Raw genomic sequence first — 21216 nt, forward strand, 5'->3', positions numbered from 1 at the left:
CAACTCGAACGATTTAGCCGGTTCCTCGGGACTTCAAATTTTTGAGAGTTGGCTGTATTGTTTATCCATAGGCTGAGACATAGACATCTCAATCGTTTTAAATGTTGAGGTACAGATGTCCCATTCGTAGCAATCGACTTTTACTTCAAGTACACATATAATTTTTTTTTGAAATTGTTGTTTTTTAACGCTATTTTATATTTCATCTGAATGAAGTCTGCATTAATAGCTATGTTTTGTGGCCCAGGTCGTAGTTAAAGAGTGAATTTGTGGTTCTTAACTTTTAAGGATGAACGTCTTTCTTTCGTCTTTTTTTTAAAATCTCTTTCTGTCGAATGAGGTTGTAGAATCACTAGCTTCTGTCATTATAATCATTCGGGGGTAAATTATGTGTTGCTAATATGTCAGTTTAAAAAAATTGTTTTGACTATCAGAAATATATTTTTAGTGCAGATCATGTAATCATTATTTAATTCAAAAAGTTACAGAAATTTAAGTGTGAAGAGTATAATATTTGAAATAAATATTAGTTTAATATGCAGTGGGAGGTTTTTTTTTCTTGTATAAAGGATGCTATTTTCAAGTATCCCACTTATAAACCCTTCTAGATTTTTTTTTTTTTTTTGTGAAAAAAAAAATCCGGGTATGAACGATACATGCACAGTTCCAATTTTAAGGCGATAGGGCCGAGTCGAGAGGAAGGGGACATCAACAATTATGCAGAAATAAAATGAAAATTAATTTCTCCAGTCCATGCAACAGATTAGAATCAAGCAAGAGTCTAAAGCTGCTGCATTGCTAACTGGTCAAGGTAGAAATAATTTTTCGCATTTTTATTTCGGCACAAATGCAGCTGTCCCTTTCCTGTCTCTGTCTCATTCCTCCCCACTCCCATAATAATATTAGTCTTGTTGGTCGCGATAAAAACTTAATAATAAGGCAAAGTGACTGCGTGACAACGAAAAGGTGATTATGTTTGAGAATTAATATAAACGTTAGAGATGTGAAAATTGGTGTTATGTTTTCAACAGCCACATCGATAACTTCCTTCATTTTATGCTCTCTCTCTCTGTAATAATAAAATTAGAGCAATTTGGAGGATTTTTCACATGGTTTTGATTTGACACTATAACCTTTTGCCTTTCACGTAAATCGTAAATGCAATCCCTGCGAAAAATGGTTACACAGAAATTTAGCATTGAAAGTCGAATTAGTTGTAATATCGATGCAATGACTATTTGTATGTATATTTAAAATTATAATTTTGAAAGAGAAATCATTCGCTTTAGCTGAGTCAAATGTAAGATGTCTTCTTCAAAAAATGCGCTTTTTCGTAGTTTAATTCAGGAGTGGTTATCAAAAACATTTATTTCAAAGATGAACCTGGAAGAAAAGAGATACAAGAGGAAGGGAGTGAAGTATTGCTTTGGGCATTTGCAGAGAGGGAATGACGATGAATACGTTGAAAGTACTGATCGTGATACTATGTTAATGTCCCTAACACTATTTGAATTATAAGTTTATTTACCAGTCAGAATAATTGCAATACACTTGGTAACTTTTATGTAAAGCCAAGTATTTTGTACAATTTTATTAAAAGCAGTACTGTTTAATTATATTGTTATTATTATTATTTTTTAAATTTTAGTACATTAAATTAGAAACATTTGATTAATCGGAGAATACAAATTTCAAAAGATATTCTTTACCATTATTATTCATTTAGGTAAATATTTTTGGGCACACGCCTACCTTCATTTAGAATGTAGTCTGCAGTCTTCTTCCAGTTGAAAGTTTCATAGAAATCCAATGACTTTTTTTTTTCTTTTCTTTGAGTTGCTTTAAATATTAAATATGGATAAAATTACTATTTCAGTAGAAAATTCATAACACTTTAAAAATTGAAGTTCTTAGTTGACTTTTAAAAGCCAATTTTCAGTTTTGCTTTAAAAAAAAAAAAAAAAAAAAATACTATCATCGCTAAATCAATCTTACGGGGCTTTACCCATCGTTTTTGTTCTGGTTAGGTCTCTTATAGTAAAAATCCGTCTTTGAAACAAGTTTTTGGAATTACCATAGATCAGTTTTAATTACCGATCATCCAAAGTAGAACAAGTCAAGTATTCCAAAATGTTAAGCTGCTCTTTTAGCTTATTTTGGAAAGCTCTTTCCGCATTGACAAATAGTTAAATAGATAGCGTTTAATTTAACTTGTTTTTACTTTTCAGTACTTGTTACGGTTACTTTTTTTTTTTAATTGTACTGACAATCCCGTGTTTCATCAAATTGTATCCAAAGATTAGACTTAATATAATTTCTCTAGGTCATGCTGTGACTACAAAACTTGATATTACTATTAACAGAAACACTAGTATGCTAAAAATTGAGAGTCAGAGCAACAGTGAGATATCTTAGTGTTATTTCTGGGATTAGATATCTTACTGGTGCTCTGAGGCGACGATATGCACAAAGGATATAAAAGACTTGATAAGTGTGTTGCACCTAAATTATGCGCTTAAATGTTATTTGATCGAATTTTGCCATAAACACGAAACTTACATAACTATTAGCATCAAAAATGCAGTATATTAGAGCTTCTGTGTAAAGCATACAAATGCCTAAAAAAGTAGTATCATGATATGCACTTATTATTTGGCCGGATTCTGCAGTAAATATTTAATTTTTCTTAGCCAATAACATCAAATGCTGACAACTGAAACCTTGTAAGCAAATTATATTAACGATTCAAGAGCTATTAGGCGCATATCTTGTAAATGAAATCATTGTCGCTGTCGGTGCGCTAAGAGAGAGTTTCTCAAAATGTGGTCTGCTAGCTGATATCAGGGTTCCACGGTGTTAGCCTGCTAAAAAGTGCAAGACAAGTAAAAATAATTGCAATCGCAGGGAGAGTAGTTATTTTTAAGTTCCTCAAGAAAGCACTTTGTTAGCACATTTTGAGGAAAAAATAAGTATACGTACATGTATACGCGCACACAGTACACAGTGGCTCAGCACGCCCCCTGATCCCCTTGGTTTTAACGCTTATTGTCTATCCTAATATGGTATTTTTTACATATGAGGATTGATATTCTGGTTTTTATCACATAGTTAAAAACTTTCGTTCATTTCCGTAATATTATTTAAAATCCTTACACTTAATGGTTATGAAGAATGATCTCACTTAAACAAAGGGGTCTGTCCACGGTGACTGACGTTACAGTTTGACGGTATTTTTAACTTTAAAATTCAGTTCTGATTTGAAATTACTTTTTTTTTTCACCTGAATTGGATCTAAAATATCATGATAGAGTGTAATGACACCCTCCTAACTTCTTAAACGGAAGGAATTTTTTTATGCTCATCTAAGGGGAATCGAAAAAGTGTGACTGATGTTACACAGAAGAGACATTGCCAAAATTGACTTATATATAATTTGAAATCCTCTTCAATCTAATAGTGTGAAACCTAAAAAAAAAAATTCCCATCAAAATAGAGATTTCAGACTTTATGAAAATAGTTTGCTTGATTGAAAAAACTAAAAATTTCTTAGTACAGAAAATATTTAAAGGTCGTGACTGATGTTACGAACATTTCGTGACTGATGTTACGTTGAAAAAACAATGCTATACTGATACAGTATTTCTGTTTAATTTCTCACTAAGCACATCTTTTGTTTAAAGTTAGATTTAAATCGTACGAAATAAAGAGTAGTAACAATTATAGTTACGTTCATTGGATTTTACACGTTAATTTTTAGTGTATCTCATGAAATGAAAAGTGTCCTCGTGCGTTAACTACTTCTGGGGTGCTAAGTTTTCTTATTACTTTTTCTTGCGAATAGTAAATTTCATCCTTATTTTCTGGCCATTTCCAATGTCTTCTTGTTCGAATCATTACACTCACAAAATATTCAAAGTTTTTGATTCCTCTAACTTCACCTGGATGTAATTGTCCATCGTGTTCTACAAGAACCCAATCTCCAATCGCGGCCACCAGTTTTGGATCATGTTGTGGGTTTGACTGTGCAAATAATGTTTTCGACAATTTAGAACTTTCGAGGATTCCATCCTTCACTTCAAAAAAGTGTTTCTGCTTAATTCCAGCTATTGATTTTGAATTAGAAAAAATCTTTTCCAGATCTAGTTCTTTGTAGCGCAGCTGTAAATCAGTTGGTGAAATCTCGAAAACCTTCACTCTGCATGAATTAGCGGCAATTACAAATTCTTTTGCATTATAAACAAAATTCTTTCTCTTCTTTACAGCTTCCCATACGTGGCGCTTTACAGAACCACCAATGCCGTCCACTGGGCCTTTGCCATGGGAAGTGGCAAAAAAAATTCCACGTAATCTTCATATTATATTTATCTTGTAGCAAGGGTATTGTGGCTGCGATGAACTTATTTTTAAATTGAGAAGATGGTCCATCTGACCAAATATGAAAAATTTCTATTTCCAGAGGAACCTCTTCTAATATTCTGGTTGTTAAAGGTATCAGTGTCTTTAGTGTGAGATAATTCATCTGAGGCAATAACATACGGATGCATTGTACCAGAATGATATAGTGCTGCTGTGAAAAGACTTACTTGGACTTGCGCCCAGTGCGCACTTTGAATCTCATCCTGAGAAATACATTTATAGTTTTCTGCAAAATCAATTTGCATTATCGCCATTTTTGATGGATATAAGGCACTAGTGACGAGTTTATGTTGCTCTTTATAAATCCCCGCCTGAAAACGTTTTACATAGCAGTGATTGAGGAAATTAGGGATTAGATGACAAATGTAACTCAATAAATCTTGGATCACTCCCTCTTCTAGAACTTTGCACAAACGATCCTTACATTTTCTCCATGAAAACCAAGTTATCACGCTTTCTGCAAATTCTTCAGCTTATTCTCCATACAAGTCTAAGAATATTTTCCCATCCTTGCATTCAAAACATTTATTTTCCCAACAATCTTCTGATTCCGTGTTACGTATTAACAGTGATGGAAAGTCTGCAGAATATTTTGGTATGTGTGATACTTTATTGTGTAGTGCTTCCAAAGCCATTATAAAGTTTTCATGGTACTTGCATAGACATATATTGTGCGGCAATTTGTTACTCAATAGAATATACTTCGGTCTGAGTTCAGTAAATTTGCTGTTTCCAATTTTAATTTGTGGATGCTGTTTTATAAACAATGCGTATGCTTCTCTAATTGAGAGTTGTAAATGTCTTGTTTGCACCTTATCTTTGGACCCATCATTTTTTCTGATTATTATGACATCTTTGCGGCCTGGAGCTTGTCTGCTAATATCATCTTGGATGTAAAATTGCTTAATTAAGTTGATTGTTTCCATTGACAAGCGTTTTGATTCTTCTGTGTCTGTAATACATGAAGAAATGCTTCTATCTACTTGACCAAATTTATTTTCAAACATTTTTTTTATAACAGCTGTCTTCTTTCGTGGAGATATAGGCAAAGACCGCTTTGCACGACTAACGGCTTTTTCTAAGGATTTATTATTACGGAAAGGACTAACACAGCTGCTACTTGAAGCTTTGAATTTTAAAGCTCTACATTTTGCTACTCTTTCTCTAACTTTTTCCCTGATTTCTCTTTTAACCTTAGCCTGAACTGACTTGGCCAACTTGGCTAGGTCATTTCTTTTCTTATTTCTGCTCTTTTTAGCTTCTGTTTTTTTTTTCCTTGTAATCTTCATATTTTCCCTCAATTTTTAATTTATCTCTCCTTTTTTTTGCCTTTCTGCAGCAGTTAATACCATTTTCGAAATATGTTTAAAGTATCTAATATAAAAGGAAAATGTGACTGATGTTACCGTCACTGATGTTACTTTTTTAAAATAAATTTTAAATATATAAAGACAAATATTTTGAAATATTTCAGTGATAAATATGAAAGATGGCATCATAAATGAAGAGAATACAGCTTCTTGTAATCCTAGGGCTGATTTCGTTTAAGCAAAACAAACTTTTATGAAATTTTGTGACTGACGTTACAGTAATGTTAAGCCTAATTTATAAAAAAATTTTACAATAGAATTACCGCAATTTACAGTTTCTTTACTGGTCTAATCTCTTCATATATGAACAAACTTTCAAGAAAAATAAGGATATGCATATACCTGTTAAGTTTCCTACAAAGAAACCAAGATAATCTTTCAGCACTTCTAAGCAACAATACATGTGCACTTAGTAGCGTTGCCAAATATTGCCTGTAAAACTTACAATAAAGGTGTTTCCAACTTTTTTAACAGACTTTTATAAAAATTCATTCTTTTTTACCTCATATTAAAGAAAAAAACTAATGGCACAATGACTTTTTTTTTTTACCTTGATGTCCCTAGTTTCGTGGATTTGCCCAAAGGCTAACATCGTTTTTATCACAAACTCTGACAAGTTCGTTATCGCTAGAACACGTGGGATAGAAGTATAATTTGATTACATTTATTCGTATATTTTCAGTTTTTAATTTACGTTACAGCCCGGAATAATAATGTTAAGTATTGAAAACTAAACAGTAGTTTTAAATATTATATAGAAAAGTGAATATAAATATATGGAACAATATGCAAACACACATTGGAAAATAAGATTTAAATGTATCATATAACGTTTCCGTGGTAGTTTGGACTTTGAGAACCTCTGCTCTCAGACAGATAAATAAGACATAGATCCTCAATGCAAAAGCATTTTACTAAAAATAAAGGCGGAATTTTCTGTTAGCTCTTTGGAAATTTAGATGTGAAGTCTACATAACTGTGCGAATATTTTTTTTTAAATGTATAAGTGCATAAATAATTAGGTACATCAATTAATTTGTTAATGCATGTAATCCGATATGGATAATACGTTACTCTTATGTGGTTATTATTACTTTTTATTTGTAAGTATTTAGTAACGTAATTTCTTTTATTTTTCTTTCTGTGTGAATAAAATGACATGTATTTATTATTGTTATTGACCCTGAACTCGATGATCACAATCCCCATTTGTGCTCACTTTAGCGATTTTTTCTTCTTTGTTAATGCGTTATTAGTATCAACATTTATCTTTTTTTCGAGTAAATGCCTTCTTCTATACTTGGAGCATTCAAGTTTAGACATTTGTATATCTTACGTCAGAGTCGGTTTTGTGTTTTTTGCTTGACATTTATGCAGTGAAAAAAAAAAAAAAAAAAAACATACTAGTTTTCGACATTTTCTGGAAATTTTTCACTTTGTTCGTGCTGTTCCTCATAAAATTTCAAACTCTAATGTTTCCCTCTAACATAGGTATCAATTATATCATTTTGCTCCTGCTAGATTTATTTCCCAACAAACCCAAAGGCGGCAAGAAATGGGGAAAATAAATTAGGTCTAAATCCTCTGTTTAAAATTCCTATACCGAACCCTCACAGAAAAAGCATGGTTTATGCGAATGAGAAGAAAAAGAGAGAGAAAGGAAAATATTTCTTCTCTTGAGAAGAGAGCACACACACAAAATGCTTAGACGACTCCGCCACGTGTGCTAATCGGATTCGGTGGAACGGGAGAAAGGGATAGAAGCGAAGTGGTTGCGGATAAATAGCCGGACTTTCGATTTGTGTGGTTCCTCTGAATGAGAAACCAGGCTGAAACAGATTTAGAGAAGTCGAACTTTTTGACGTTCCTCTGTCCCCACTTTTCAAGAGCAGGGGGAAGCTTTTTCCCCTTGACCGGAATCATGCGGTGGTTTGATAGGGGCTGTCTTAATGGGAGAGGAATTGTCGAAGTGGAAAGGGAACTTTCTGCAGGTGAATTATTGAAGGGGTGGGGTGGGGGGATTTGTTAGAAAGATTTGTGGGAGAAGTCTTTATGAGCTATAAAGTGGCCTAGATTTTCAGCTCTTTCCGACAATCTCGCGGATTTTACGTGATCTTTGCATGGAGTTTTGCATCAGTTTCGGTGAAATTTATATTTGTTTGAAATCAAGGAAAGCGAGTGCATGGTGGAGATTAACTTTTTGGTTGCAAATATTTGAAAATTGACTGCGCAAAACTTAATGAGCGTGTCTTGTTTAAAACAGAAATTTGAGAGTTAACTTGAAACTGTTTCATAAGAGAGGAGGCTTTCCATTTTTTAAATATATAGTAACATAATCTCTTTATGCAGTCAAACCTCCTTGTCGCGACCCCCAGATTTCACTATACTCCGATGTCAAGTCCCTTTTTCTAAATCCCGAGATTATGGCATATAATCGTAGTGTCAAGTGGCTCCGGATTTTACGACATTGTTTTGTGGTGAGACTCCAGTCACCACGACACTTTGAGCTGCTCAGGTGGGATCAAATTTCTCGTTACAGTTGAAATATTTTCAGTAAAATAATGAAAATGTCTGGGAAAGTTTATCGTAGGAATTTATGAAAAGTGATAATAGACCTGTGTTATTATACCCCATTCACATGCGAACTCAAGAATGGCGGTCATGTACCTATGTAGGTTCTGAAAGGGATAGAGGCCTTTGACATGATGACGATAGAAAAAAATGCAAAGCAGATGGATTTTAAAACTGCACTATTGAAGTATCAGGAGAAGGGCATAGTTACCTATAGTTGTAGTAGTTGGTCAGTGCAAGCTTCTACCATGGATTTTTTTTTTTTTTTAATCAACTTGGTGGAAGTGTGTGTTAAAAATGTTGTCCAAAGATCAAGTAAACCCTAGTTGAAAAGTACAGTAACACCTGTGTAAGTAGACCACTTTCGGTGCACTACTTTAGCGGTTAACTTAAACAGGTGGTCAATTTATAGAGGTTGCTTTATATGATATGGATCTAATTCTGTGCCTGAAAATAGCGGTCAAGTTAGGTGATCAACTTACAAGGGTGGTCAACTTTACAGGTTTTACTGTACTATTTTAGGATGACATTTAAAAAAAAAATGAGCGAAGTATTATTTTTTATTTTTAATGATTTTAACCTTTCCCGCCAAAAATTCAAAACCACGTTAGTTGAAACTAATTTAAAACATCCAAATTATTAATTAATTTATAAAATCTGTAAATTTATTTTAAACTAATATTTAACTATGCATTTTTAAACTATTCCGGTTCAAACGTCACTCCGGCCTTGACAACACTGAGTTGGCAGTTCCAAAGCTGACGTGATAAAGAGGTTCGATTGTATAGTCCTATGTTGAGAAGAAGCTCATGGAGACCTCAAAACAGCTGTATGCAAATCGCGTGATACTAAGTAATTCACTTTCTCTTAAATTATAATTAAAGCAGAATGAGAAAGCCACATGAAAATGATCTTTTCGTATCCTTCTTACTACTGTACTCGAGAAAGGGTTCTCAAAAGATCTGAAAGGATTCAAAATAGCATTGCATTACGTGCTTCTTGAGGATCTCCTCTCTACTCAGGGTTGTTCCGTTTTTTCCGCACCAGCAAAAAAACCAGCGGAAAACGTCGCATTTTGTCCACTTTTTTCGGTTAATAAAAATTCAGTACTAAAAATTAATAACTTAGCTATAACAAATCAATACATCGATTCTTCTCATGATAGAACATTTTTACAACAAATTATTACACATTCAGTTGAATATACATAAAGTTATGTGAAATATTGGTTAGTTTGTTTAAAAGCCCTTTTTTTATGGTGTTACGTATTCTATGGTGGTTTTTATAGTGTTATAAAACAGGGGAGGTGGATGAATATTTACTTTAAGTTTTAATGTATTAGTTGCAATTATAAAAACTGTGTTTGCTTTAAAGTATAAAAAACGGAATAATATATGTATTTCAAATATGAAATACCATATAATGAAATAAGAAATTGGGGTTGCTGAAAAAAAAAATACATAGAAATAAAATTGAGTGTTTTATGATGTTAATACAAATTTAAAGCGGAGTTTTTTTTTTTTTTTTTGTTCAAGTTTTTGTTCACTATGTTTTCCATTTTGGTATAAAATCTAATTGGACTGATAATGAAACTTCTTGTAGCATTGTGATGCGTAAATGCTTGTAGCATTATGTACCTTTCCAAATATCTATAATGTTTTTTAAATATTTAGAACTTCATTTTATAAATTACAACAATTTTTAAATCATACAGTTCATTAAATGCAATAAAAAGAAAAAATGTCTACTATTTTGTAAAATGTATTAGCATGCAATTTGCTTCATAAAAAAAAAATTGACACGCAAATCTGAGATTTAGAAGTTGCCAACTAAATGCTGCAGAAAAAACTTTTTAAAATTGTTGATTGAAATGCAACTTTGGGATTCAGAGATGGAGCACATTTAGCTTCTACTCTGCCTCTACTATTTTATTATTACTACTAGGAGACTCCGCCCCCCCCCCCCTGCTCACTTCGCTCGTCAAAAGTATATTGAGGGTACAAAAGTAAGTGCGAAAAAAGTGAAAAAATTGTTAGATTTACCTCAACTTTTAAAAGTGCAAGAGAATACATACTATTACTTGTAGTGTCTTAAACTTTAAACGTGATTTGAATTAGGGATGCGCCGACAAGCAAATTGGCCGATTACCGATTAATCCTAGTTTTTTTTACAATAATTTCAAAATTTCATCCAATTTCTTTGCGTTAATTTTCATGTTATTGTTAATAAGATTAAATTATGTCAACTAGACATAGTGATACATAAAATGTTGGGTTGTCTCTGGGCAGAAGGTTAATTTAGGAGCACTTTTAATTTAAACTTATTTCTTAACTATTAATAGCCATTTAATCCAAGTTTTTTTTATCTTTATGAAAGTTTTAAGGATATCTAAAAGCACACAATGCTGAAGGAGAAAAGTATCGACGCATGAAAAATGTAGCAGCATTGTATATATGTGTATATTTATTCAAAATAGAAAGAATAAATTTAAAATATTAACTTCAACCTTCAGTTTGTAAAAATAAAATTATAATGTAACAAATTATGTGCATAATAGAGCATGTTATACCTATGTTTGCATAAAATAGCATTTATTAATTGTTTAGAAATTTAGAAATTTATTCATCATAGCTTCTTGTTCAGGGCATCGTAAAGTAATTTTATTCAAAAAACATTTTTTTCCGTTGGTTAATCGACAAAATACAGTGAAGTAGGTACATTCTCATGATTTTCGCATTCCTATTTAAAAGTACATAAATTTAATTATTCATAATAGTGTCATTTGAATATCAGCTGTGACGGTAATTTTTAATATTTCATTCAGGTTTCCCACTTTCTGAACTTCGTATTTGTTTTGTTTTTACTCTGTACACATTCGTTCAACATATTATGGTTATCGTAGAAAATTACATTTATTTACTGTTAATAAATTTATTTATTATAGTTTCTTGTTGGAAGTATACTCAAAAAATATTTTTTTTTTTTTAATATTTTTTTTCCCTGATTAATCGGCAAAGTGACCGTTTATGGCCGATTAATCGGTGCTGCCGATTAATCAGCGCATCCCTAGTTTGAATCATGCATGTTCATTAAAAAAAAAAAATTTATATCTGTCATTATTAACAAATAGTCACTCAAATAAAAGTAGCTGAAAATATGTTCTTTTTTAGATTTTTTAAACTATGACTGTGTTCATAAATGTAATTTAGTTAAATGTAAAATCATTTAATATGTTTAAAAATATAAAAAGCAATCCGTTTTTTAAATTTAAAAACAAAAATTTAAAAATCACGAGCTCTGGTTTTTATAAAGGATTAAAAACATTTACTCAGGCATGAGTCCATGAAGGAGCGAAGAAATGCATTTGAACGGCCTAATTTTATAAAACCAGTATTTTCATAATGTGTTACTTTACTCATACATATTTGAGACTGGTGTAACAGCTACTAGTAAAAAAAGTTTCGTGGTAGTGGATTTTGTTCCTAGTATATTTCTCTGGCAGAACTTTGTTTTGTAAACGGAAAATATATCTCTTTACTGAGTCTACACAAAATTCGAGATTTTAAAAATGGAATAGTTTCAAAAGTCGAGTCTTAGGAATGGAATCTTTTCGGATTTCTGTCTTTTGAAAATGCGGTCTTTACAGAATTTCTTATCTATTGAATGAAACTTTTAGACTACGAAAAATATGTATGTAAATCTATACTCGATAAGGAATATTTTAGTTTGCACTGCCGGATATCAAAGATAGGAATAAATTTAACGTTTTGTACGTACAAAATCCATAAATCCTTTATGGATTTTGATTATAGTCTACTAGAATGAATTTATTTACAACCTTAGATTCTAATAGAAAAGTTTCACGATGAAAACAATGAACGTAGTTATTATTTTTAACCAAATAAGAGCAGTTCATCTTTCATCGCGTGCCTGTTGTTAGTCTATTGGTTAAAGGCTTATGTGTTCCTGTCTTAGGACACATTAACTGTAAACTTTCTTTAAAAGAAAAGTGTACAGGGTGTCCGAAAAGTCCTTGACGCATTTTAAAAATTCATAGAAAAGCAACAAGTTTTCATATCAATATCTGGTTTGCGTTACATTCTTTCACAGGTTCTAGAATTTTTTATGACATCGTAACCCCCCCCCCTCTTGTTTTATTTACGAAAAAAGAAAAAAAAAGTTTTTTTTTCTTAGTGTGATGGTATAGCTAATTTTGACATTGAAATCTGAATATTTTTAAATATATATATATAGGGTATCCAATAAGTCCTTGATACATTTTAAAAATTCATGGAAAAACAACAAATTATGGTATCAAAATGCAATTTGTACCATAATACTTCAGATTCGAGATTTTTTTTTTTTACAATGTCTTAAAAAATTTTTTAGCCTGTGAACTATTCTGGCGCAAACCGCATATTGATACGACTATTTGTTGTTGTTTTTTATGAATTTTTAAAATGTGTCAAGGACTTTTCGGACGCTCTGTACATTTTAGAAAGCTTTATCATGTATTTTGTGTATCATAAGCTTTTATCATTGCACAAAATGTTGCAATACTCATAATCAAGCAGCATTGTCATAAAACTGCATCAATAGCAGTTCTTAATTATGACAGGCTGTAAAGTATGCAATCTCATATGTGTATTTCATTCAATTTTTCGTCTTTTATTTTTTGATGCCAAAAAGTGTGTCTTGAAGATCTACTTTGCCATCGAGCAAGTTTCCAGCCAATCCGCTGTGTGTTTATTTATTTGCTTTCTAAGCGATTCGTAGAGGAGCGGAAATAAAAGAGAAGATAGATTTTGATTTCAGGCTACATTTCTGTACATTAAAAGTGTATCATCCTCTATCGATGTCTGAAAAGTTTAAACGCTCTCGCCAATGCGCTTTCCATTTAAAAATTCATCCCGTCTTTGGAATATGTTCGGAAGAGAAATCCGCTTGGTATGACAATACAGGAAAGTGCAAGAGGAATAAAAAAAGCGAAACCAAAGGTGGCTTAGCGAAGGAAGTCGCGTATGTAATTAAGTGCATCGATGGTGTATTTATTCGGAGCGGATAAAAGTGTATGAAAGGGAGACGCAAATGCCGGCAGATCTTCGCCGGGCCCAGTAGTCTAAGTGGCGACACTTGAGCCGCGAAACGCACTCGGAGAAACAAGATGCAGAAGCGCGCCATTTGACTAAAGGTATTGTCGCGCTCGAGCACAGGTGGTTGAGCGGATTAAGGTGCTCTCCCCGAAAAGAGTTTTCGAGGCAAAGGGTGCGTTCGAGAGCCGCAGAAATCTAATCTCTCGACTACATTAGAGTCGGAGATGGGAGCTTGATGTGCTTATGACCGCCGAGTACCGGGCCGGCGAGATGCCCAAAGCAGCTTTGCCCAGGAAAAGGCCCATGTTTTATTTAAGGCTGGATTAAGCTGCCGCGCGCCTAGACAGAGCTTGGCGAGCTTAGTCAAAGCAGCGAGGCAGGGCCTCTCTGCCGGAATCCGGGCTTACCGGCTGACACACGTCAAGGTGTAAGAGGATTAGGCGGACTGACAGGCGAGCTTCTTCCCTATGCAGATGAAGAGCGAGTTTTTGCCACTCATTTGTCCCGGCCCTCTAATAACTGTGTTTTTATTAAGGAGTAATGAAGAAGCCACCAGTTTAGGGCACAATTTGTGTGCGCTTTTTTCTCGCCGCCGCAACGGAATGCCGTTTCCCTAATCCTTTTGCATTATCTGAGGTTTAAAGCGAAACTCTTGTCGTTTTATTCCCAGCTCGCAGTCTCCCGGCTTGAAAGCTGATTAAGAACTTTTCCATTCCGTTCCCGGTCCATTTTATTAGACCGTGTTTTCATTTTTGTACGCGCTTTTATTGAGTGCGCCAGATTACCGCCCCCGTGACTTTTCTTTCTCGCTACTGTCGCTCATTAGCCAGTCGCCGGGCTAGGCATTGTTATGGTAATTGGCTCGCTTTTGGCCGCCCCGTTTCCATGCGATTTTATTCGCGCCTCTAATGCTCTTCTAAATGGCGTCCCATTCATGTCCGACTCCGGGCTTCGTAATGAACTAACCTGTGGCACACACCAATCTTGCCTTTTCCACTTGCTACACTCATTGACTTGCCCCTAACAATCGGCCTTTGCGTCTCATTAAATAATTTCGGCTTCTTCCACCGCAATCGCGAATCTTCGCCTTCCCAGTTGCGTCTAATAAATGCTATTAGAAGGATTAGTTTAAGTCGCCACTGAAATTGCCGACGAACAACCTTGCTTGCTCTTTTGGGCTCTACCGGGGGGATACACGGAGAAAATTTCCGATCTCTTCGTCATTTTTACAATACATTATCTGTCCTGTGCCGCTTCAAAGAATAAATTGGAAAGATTTGACCTAATATATTCTTTGTTTCAAATCTTCGGTAGCTCTAGTGTGATAATAAGGCCTCCAAATCCTCCTACATCGAACTCGAAAATTGTAGTTTATTTTTAATCATTTTATTCATGCTGTACTGAAATGCTTAAAAAAATAAATAAATAAATAAATAAGAGGAGCATGGCTAAAACTTTAATGCCTCTTGACTTAGGGCGTAACTTGGTGTTCAGAAAATTTGGAACCTATAAAATTTTATTATGTTTTTAATTTAGTAAATACATACACTTTAAAGCTTTTCCTCCCCGGAAAGAAATGTTACCCAAGATCGGACTTCCCGATGGCCGGTCACCGTGACCTTTCAAAAATGTCCTTATTCGGCAAATTTATTCTGACTATTCGGCAAAATTAGCGTCATTCTGCAAAATTTGCAGTTATATTCTGCAAAATTATTATCACTCGGCGAAATTATCTTTATTCATCAAAATTTGAAGTTCTATTCGGCAAAATTGTCATCATTCAGCGAAATTCGGAGTTCCAATTTCGGAGTGCCCCTGTCCAAGAAATGATATGTTTTCTTAAACTCCCTTTCTGCAATGCGAAAAGTGCGAAATTGCAGCATTTAACTAAAAAATGGTCCCCGATATTGCGCATATATTTTGTTCTCTATCTCTGTTAGTACACGAAAATTGCAATTTTGTTTTTTGTAATGTGCCAAAACAAGAAATAATTAAGGAATGATGGCAATTATCATGCTTTACAATATTACAGTTTTTGTAATATTCCCTATTGTTTATTGATTTTTTGCAAATTCAAAGTGTTTTATTTAACTTAATAAAAAATACATTTCTTTTCGTTCTTTTTTATTTTTCTCTCTCTCTTTAATTTAATTTTATTTATAATTTATTTATTGTATGTGTGCTTGTTTGCTTTTAAACTATAAATATTTTTTAATGAGTTTTGGTATAAATATTTCAAAAAAAAAAAAATGCGTAGAAAAAACGAATTGCCAGGCTTCAAACCAAAATTGTTTGTTCAATCCAAACGTTGCTGAAGAGTTTGTAGTTTTCAACCGTTAATAACTTCGGTTTAGTTTGTTTTCATATGTTATTTCCAGTTGCGCATGTTTGTTTTCCGTACAAATCTTTATTTTAGTATCTGTTTCCTGATGTTTTTTTGAATAGGTATATTAGTAAAAAAGATGAGTTAGTTAATATACATCATTATTCCTTTTAATTCCCAGAATTTGAATTCACTATAAACACTAATTATAAATCACTGTTTTGAGCGCATTTGCAATAAACACCTGTTGAGGAATCAATGTCGGGACAGTAAAAAAAAAAAGAACTTATTTTTCTTACGTTCAATCTTATCTTCCAAACACTGTAACTGCTTCTAATTGTGTTGCAAAGTTCATCACCTTTCTCCCAAAGAGCAAGAGCTGAGGGAAACTTGAAGATTTTCGGGATTTTCTCACATTGTGCAGACGCAAATATCTATGTACGATTGCATAACATTTCTGTAAAACCACATTAACATTTCCCTTCAAATATAATGCAAGCATTTAAAGTAATTTGATATTATATTCATTTTAACTGAAATATCGATATTCGTTTCACATTAGTTACATTTGTCACAGAAAAGATCGTAATCTTGTACGACAACACGAAAACATAACAATCGATCAAATTCAATAAGCAGACTGTATATATATATCATTATCTGGCACAAGAAAGACGCAAATAAATATACATTCCATTTCTTTCATACGTTATTCCAGGTAATGCCTTTCGAATAAGCGTTTCTTTATCCGAATTTTTATTCGCAACTAATGTATTGTGTTGCTTTGGCATTTGTAACAGCACTATATTATCCTATTTCGGAAGCCACCTGAGGAATTGCCTAATTGTTGAAGCATTGATGTTATTTTTTCTGCTCTTAGATTTATATCACTCTGGATGGGTCTGTATCGTTTTCTGATGTTTTACGAGCGTGACATAATTCTTGAAGATGAAGGGAGTTTCGTACCCGTCGACTGTAACGATTTATTTTTCTTTGTTATTCGATAAATAATATTGATTAATTAGATCATGGTACCTTTTAACAATGTAAAACCTCTAGATAGGTTTTTATTATTATTAGTTCTTAGTTTCGTAATTCATAGAAGCAGATTAAAAGTTCACTTTATCTTTTCTTATTTTCTTAGTTAATTAATTCAAGCATTTTAAAATTCAAGGATTTTTATTTTTCTTAATATTCTTACGGTATTTCTTATAATCTTATTTTGAATATTTTCGTAATATAATTTTTAATTTGTGAAATGATTTATGTACCTGGAAAATAGGGGGAAAAGCTGAAAAAAAAAAAAAACCCTCTGTATTAAACAAAAAGCTTCATCTGTTACGAAGTAATACACCACTTCAACTTTAAATTTATTAATTTTTCCCATCTACGTAAATTACATTGACTTTGTAATACTCGCAAAAATAATTCCGAAAAAATAAATAACGAGAACAGTAATAAGAAGAAAGCTAAGAAATAATTATAGCAATTCTTTTTTTTTAATGATTATATCAGGACTTAATTTGTGTTGGATACTCATGCCTTAATTTAATAATTCTCAATCATCTAGCTACCCTTAAAATACTCGCAAAAGACTAGCTTCTATAGCTAACAGGATCGACTGGTTATTTATTCTAGTTGTATTGATAAATAATGAGTGTAACAATGGTGATAAGAAATTATGTTGATAGTGATAATAAAAATTACATTATCAATTTTGAATGTATTGTTTTATGATATTTTGGGCTGCAACAGAGACATTTTTTTGAAGTTAGCATTTCATTAACGCTTGGTATGTGTTAAATTTAGTATTGTTTCATTTTTAAACAACATTTATGAAAATGTCAAAAACTTTTTAACATTCGAATATGAACCCGAATTTGAAGATGCAGCTACGAATGAGCAACTTGTGCTTGATAATTTTACCGAAAATTTGACGGTAATTAAATAAGAAAGCATTTTTGTAAAAATTAAACGTCAACTTCAAAAGTTCCAGCATTGCGAGCGAATGAACGTATCTTAGGTAAATCTAAAATATGCATAGGGGAAAAGGCGGCTAGTGTGGACAAATTTTGCATTTTTGGAAAAACCATATACTAAATACTGTTTTTTAAATTTAAAACAGAATTTAGTATATGTTTTCGTAACAGTTTTTTGATATTTTTTAAAGAATAATTTGCACTTTTGCACTTATTTTAATTGATATATTAAAACATTTGGCCGAACAGTTATTTAATAAATTTTTTTCAAAAAAGGTTGTTTTTGTCCACACTAGCCCTATGTCATGGGGCTAGTGTGGACAAGCTATAATACTAACTAAGCAATGTAAACAGTGGATTTAAAAGCATAAATAAATAAGTTTTAACCAAATAGCATATTCCTTAACCAATGTTAACCTTAACAAAGCATATTTTAATTAATAAAAAAAAGTTTAAGATATTAATTCATAGCTATCAATTGTCTAAAAGTAAAGAAACTATTTAAAAGACAAATTAAAATGTTTGAAAGCTATTCACTTTCATTTAGATGAAAAAAGGCTATTTTTTTAATGCAGAAGATTTTTTTTTTTTTCTTTTTTACACTATAACAAAAATATCAAAATTAAATATTATGCGAAATGCAGAATAGAACATACATTAAAAACGACTCAGAAATGTTCCTGGAAATTAATGGGTTGCTCATGTGCCCGATTTCTGCATCACTTGCAAAATCCAGGAACGTTTTCGGCTAAAAATCAGCAACCTTCTTGAAATTACCCATTAATATTTCTGAAGAATAGGGAGATCTCTTATTGAGAGAGCTTAGCCAACCTGTCCGGGCCGTAACTGCACTAAAGACGATACACTTAATAAATATTCAGTTAATCTTTAAACTGGTAGCTAAATATATTTTTCACTCCATTGAGGAGACTACATTCGTGCAACTTGAAGCAATTCGGAAAACGTTTTGCCAAAAATACTTGATTTTACGGGGAAATATGTAAAAACCCGTGAAATCCCGAACGTTCCACGGAAATAATCAGTTTACATTTCGGAATTTTTTTAGTGTGCTACTAGCAAGATCTGGCGATGGTAGTTTCCTTACAATCTCATTTCACAATGTTTGGGACATATCGTTTTCATCGGGGAAAAAGAATAATTTTCTGTGCTTCAAAGAACTAATTGGTTCACCTTTTCCCCAGAAGAAATACGTAATGAAATCAGTTGATTTTTATACGGACTCTACTCGTCCAACATAGTGCAAAATGCTATTTTTTTTCATAAACTTAACCAACACAAAGTGATTAAGCCTTATGTCATTGGTAATTTGAACAAAAAAAAGAAAAGTATGAAAATTGCAGAATTTTTTGGTAAATTGATTTATTACCTTTCAATAAGCAAACTTATTTAGTAAAAAAAAAAAAGCTTAAAAATGTGCAAAAACACACAGAATCCTTTTTCAATGTCATAATTTTATCATTTTCAATAAACCATTTTATGAAGCAAATTGGTAAAGAATACAATCCCAAAATTTAATATGATAAATAAATAAATAAAATCAGTTTTAAAAGAACTCATCACTTTACAAGAATCAATCTTATTTTGTAAATGAAACCTAAAATATGAAGAAAAAAAACGGAACATGAAATCTTTTGTAATTAAATGCATACTTGTCAAAATTAATCTAATCAGGAAAATAACATAAAATATATTATATTTAAATCCTTATTTTTTTCTCACTCAAAGCTGCAAGTGATTAGCGTGGGCATGAGTCCACAGAAGCCTCATTACCATATGTCCACAGTAGTCCCATCACCGTGTGTCCACTCCAACCCCATGGGGCAATTTTTTTTCATTGAAGCCTTTTAATTATTAATTAAAACTATGTACAGCCGAACTGAATATCAAAATATGTATTTAATACATTTATTTATGATACAGTATCTCCTTTTACTTGAAAAAAATAATTAAAATAGTCTAATCTAACAATTGAAAGACAATCCAAAATTTACTTTTCCACTATGAAAACCTTCTTTTGTAATTTGCTACTGAACTATCAAGTGTGTTGTCATGAAACTACACTTGAATGTGCATGTTGGTGCTGTCATTATGAATAAATTAACAGAGAAATTTTGAAAAAAAAAAAAACAAATAACAGAATTATTCCAGATGTCCACACTAACCTCTTGTCCACAGTAGTCCCCTTCTCCCCTAAATGAGGGAGAAATACCATTCCGCAAAAGGCGCTCATTTTTATGACACATAGCATTTCTGCTTACACAGTTAAATATATAATTTTTAATCTGTTTCAATCAATTTTCAGCAGTTTTAGTATACTGTAAGTATAATCAATTTGAGTGCTGTAGTTTCCAAAATTTTCATCTTTCTGTCCAACAAGTCCATTTTTCAATATTTAAAGATGCTGCAATCCATTTTTGATTTTCATTATTGTAGCTCACATACCAATAACGTTGTTCTCTTCGTACTCATTATAATTTTCCCATTGATTCACATAAAAGTCAAGTATTAGATAAAAAAATGTGTATACTCAGATTACTGACGCATGTGACACATTACATACGTGTGAATGATGAAAGTATACTATGACAGCACCATCAAATGTCCGAGAACACATTTGCAGTGTAGATTGTGTATTAAACTTTAGAATTTTGCTGGAATAAAAAGAAATTAAAAAATTAAGAATTTCACTGAAGTTAATTGGAACTCGAAAGTATCAAGAATTTCTCTTTAGTTAATTGAAACATAAAATAATGTATACAATTAATAAATAGTGTCTATTATCATAAATACTTTCTTGGTAGGACGGACTTTTGCTTATTATAAAAGCTATTCCCTATAATCGGGGGTGCACAGAAATTTTGGGGCCCGTTAGAAATGACTTTTACGAGCCCTTTCCAGATTGTTTACCCCTACGTCCCTACATATATTTCACCCCTCATTTAAAAAAATATTGGGCCCCCTTCAGGCTGGAGCCCGTGCCAACAGGTGTTTCGTCTCCCCCCCCCCCTCTTGCGCACGCTCCTGCGTATAATGCACCTTTGTTTCGATAACTTATTATTAATAATTCAGCTGTACACACATAAAATTGAAACATAACAAAATAAGTGAAACGTAAAAAAAAAAAAAAAAAATAATTTAAAAAAAAAAAAAAAAAACGATTATTGACAGTGGAAAAAAAAAGCAAGTTTTAAGTTTCAATAACGAAGTTTTAATGGTAAATAAATCAGTAAGCGTGTTCAGCTTCATGCTTTTTCAACTTTGGTAATAATGGCGCAGCTCGGGAAATGATCACGTGCATTAGAATGTTAGAATTTCTTTTATTTTTAGCAACATATGGTTTTTCTGGTAAATAAATCGAAAAATTTTGAATGTCATGCTTTTTTCATCTTAACTAATTATCGCGCTACTCAGGAAATGATCTGTATTCATTCTCTTGTTCCGTT

General features: G+C 32.4%; 1 protein-coding gene across 1 annotated transcript in view; it reads left to right on the forward strand.

Annotated features, from left to right (window-relative positions):
- The window catches only part of LOC129231586 (uncharacterized), a 270695-nt gene that overhangs the window by 208043 nt on the left and 41436 nt on the right, over positions 1–21216 (forward strand). The gene's annotated exons all lie outside the window — the stretch shown is intronic.

This window comes from Uloborus diversus, chromosome 10 (genome assembly GCF_026930045.1).
Source record: "Uloborus diversus isolate 005 chromosome 10, Udiv.v.3.1, whole genome shotgun sequence".
Taxonomy (NCBI): domain Eukaryota; kingdom Metazoa; phylum Arthropoda; class Arachnida; order Araneae; family Uloboridae; genus Uloborus; species Uloborus diversus.